Source organism: Salvelinus namaycush, chromosome 17, assembly GCF_016432855.1.
Source record: "Salvelinus namaycush isolate Seneca chromosome 17, SaNama_1.0, whole genome shotgun sequence".
Classification (NCBI taxonomy): domain Eukaryota; kingdom Metazoa; phylum Chordata; class Actinopteri; order Salmoniformes; family Salmonidae; genus Salvelinus; species Salvelinus namaycush.
This window is the reverse complement of record NC_052323.1, coordinates 5285306-5288650: the sequence shown is the minus strand read 5'-3', so window position 1 is coordinate 5288650 and position 3345 is coordinate 5285306. Positions and strand designations below refer to the sequence as shown.

The 3345-nt window shown below is 52.6% G+C and overlaps 1 pseudogene; it reads left to right on the top strand.

Moving 5' to 3' along the window:
• Nucleotides 1-218: 218 nt before the first annotated feature.
• Nucleotides 219-344, top strand: LOC120062597 (annotated as a pseudogene).
• The last annotated feature ends 3001 nt before the right edge of the window (nt 345-3345 follow it).

Genomic DNA, 3345 nt, shown 5'->3' with positions numbered 1-3345 from the left:
TGTTTCAAGAGAAATCAACAGAGACCGTGTCTGACCGGCGTATTTTTCCAGTCAAAGTAGTCACTTGACTCATTGGCGACTTTTTGAAAAGAACACTTGCCTGTCGCCAGGGAAACGTTGGGGGTGTGTGGCGATGGGAGGAGCCCACTTTTGCCAAACCACAGTGGTCTCCCGAGACCCCCGGGTGCCCGGCGGGTGCAGGGGTCAATTTGTGGGTTATCGCTTCTCAGCCTTTTGGCTAAGATCAAGTGTAGTATCGAACAGGGAGTCGGAAATGGGGCTTGCTCCGTCCGCTCCACGCATCGACCCGGTATTGCAGTACCTCCGGGAACGGTGCAACACTTTTCTCCCGTTGTCAAGGAAAAAAACTCCACGGAGGTAGGTAAACAGCCAGAAGAAGAAAAGAGAAAGAAAAAAAATCCAAACTGAAAGAAGGACGAAGCGCTTGTCGTGCAGAGCTAATAAGACTGTAGCTAGATACCTAAGCATTGAGTATAACACCATACATGTTATGAAATGAGTAACGTTACATCGCGTGTCCGCGGTTATAAGGAATATACACAAAAACATGATGCTACAGTAGAAACGACATAACACGACATGCAGAAACTATTATAACGTAATAAGGCACTTTGATAGAAACGCACTCATTTCCAAAGTTATTATTGGTAACGAAAACAACTTTGATTACGATGCAGGCGACAGGTGGAAAATATGAACACGTGTATGCAGGACGGCAGATGAGTAAATGTCTGCAGACTTGAACTGCACAAACAATTGAGAAGTGTTTGGGGAATTTTGTCCGGGTCAGAAATGTCAAAAAAATTTATTGGTCCGCAAAAGTAAAAATGACTACTTTTATGTGAATGAATGAGGCGGAACACACCTCATTTCAAACTGTTATTATAAAATAAAAAACTGTTTAGAAAATAATTTAAAATTGACAAATAAAACAGGTGGCGTGCTTTGGTTTGAGGGCAGCGCAGATTAAATGTACTGTTACATAACAATCACATTCTGGAATTGGAGAGAACGTTCTAACATCACGTGCATAAAACAACTCACGCTGGGGCGACCGTTAGTGTAACGGTATTCCTCCTCCTCTTCAACCGAAGAGGAGGAGCAGGGATTGAACCAAGATGCAGCGGGTTGTGATGACATAATTTTAATAAAACAAGACGGGAAAAACACGAAACGAAACCACTTGAAATAATTAACAAAATAACAAAACAAATGTAGACAAACCTGAACTATACGAACTTACATATAACACGAAGAACGCACGAACAGGGAAAATAGACTACACAAAAAGAACGATGTACAAACAAACCGAACAGTCCCGTATGGTGCGACAAACACTGACACAGGAGACAACCACCCACAACGAACACTGTGAAACAACCTACCTAAATATGACTCTCAATTAGAGGAAACGCCAAACACCTGCCTCTAATTGAGAGCCATACCAGGCAACCCTTAAACCAACATAGAAACAGAAAACATAGAATGCCCACCCAAACTCACGTCCTGACCAACTAACACATACAACAAACTAACAGAAATAGGTCAGGAACGTGACATAACCCCCCCCCCTAAGGTGCGAACTCCGGGCGCACCAGCACAAAGTTTAGGGGAGGGTCTGGGTGGGCATCTAACCACGGTGGTGGCTCAGGCTCAGGACGAGGTCCCCACCCCACCATAGTCAATCCCAACTTGCTAATCCCCCTCAGAATGACCACCCCTCTCTTCCACCCACCTAATATAGGCAACACAAAATAAAGGGACAGCTCCGGGACAAGGTAGCTCAGGACATAGAGGTAGGTGAGAATAGAGAGGTAGATAGAGAGGTAGCTCAGGATAGAGAGGTAGCTCAGGATAGAGGGGCAACTCCGGACTGAAAGGCAGCTCCGGACAGAGAGACAGCTCTGGACTGAGGGGCAGTTCTGGATTAATGGCCGCTCTGGGCTGAGGGGCAGCTCATGACTGGCTGACGGCTCTGGACGCTCATGGCTGGCTGACGGCTCTGGAAGCTCATGGCTGGCTGACGGCTCTGGACGCTCATGGCTGGCTGACGGCTCTGGACGCTCATGGCTCGCTGACGGCTCTGGACGCTCATGGCTGGCTGACGGCTCTGGCAGATCCTGTCTGGTTGGCGGCTCTGGCAGATCCTGTCTGGTTGGCGGCTCTGGCAGATCCTGTCTGGTTGGCGGCTCTGGCAGATCCTGTCTGGTTGGCGGCTCTGGCAAATCCTGTCTGGTTGGCGGCTCTGGCAGATCCTGTCTGGTTGGCGGCTCTGGCAGATCCTGACTGACGAATGGCTCTAGCGGCTCCTGACTGACTAACGGCTCTGACGGCTCGGGACAGACGGGCGGCTCTAATGGCTCGGGACAGACGGATGGCTCAGACGGCGCTGGGGAGACGGATGGCTCAGACGGCGCTGGGGAGACGGATGGCTCAGATGGCGCTGAGGAGACGGATGGCTCAGACGGCGCTGAGGAGACGGATGGCTCAGATGGCGCTGCGGAGACGGATGGCTCAGACTGATCCTGTCTAGCGGAAGGCTTTGGCTGCTCCTGTCTGGTGGAAGGCTCTAGCGGCTCCAGTCTGGCGGAAGGCTCTGTAGGCTCATGGCAGACGGGCGGCTTTGCAGGCTCATGGCAGACGGGCGGCTTTGAAGGCTCAATACAGACGAGCAGTTCATGCGGCGCTTGGCAGACGGACAGTTCAGGCGCCGTTGGGCAGACGGCAGACTCTGGCCGGCTGAGACGCACTGTAGGCCTGGTGCCGGAACTGGAGGCACCGGACTGGAGACACGCACTTCAAGCCTAGTGCGGGGAGCAGGGACAGGGCACACTGGACTCTCAAAGCGTACTATTTGCCTGGTGCGTGGTACCGGCACTGGGGCCACCGGGCTGAGTGCACGCACATCAGGACGAGTACGGGGAGAAGGAACAGTGTGTACAGGGCTCTGGAGACGCACAGGTAGCTTAGTGCGTGGTGCCGGAACTGGAGGCACTGGGCTGGAGACACGCACCATAGGGAGAGTGCGTGGAGGAGGAACAGGGCTCTGGAGACGCACTGGAAGCCTGGTGCGTAGTGTAGGCACTGGTGGTACTGGGCTGGGGCGGGGAGGTAGTGCCGGAAATACCGGACCGTGCAAGCGTACTGGCTCCCTTGAGCATTGAGCCTGCCCAACCTTACCTGGTTGAATGCTCCCCGTCGCCCGACCAGTGCGGGGAGGTGGAATAACCCGCACCGGGCTATGTAGGCGAACCGGGGACACCATGCGTAAGGCTGGTGCCATGTAAGCCGGCCCGAGGAGACGTACTGGTGGCCAGATATGTA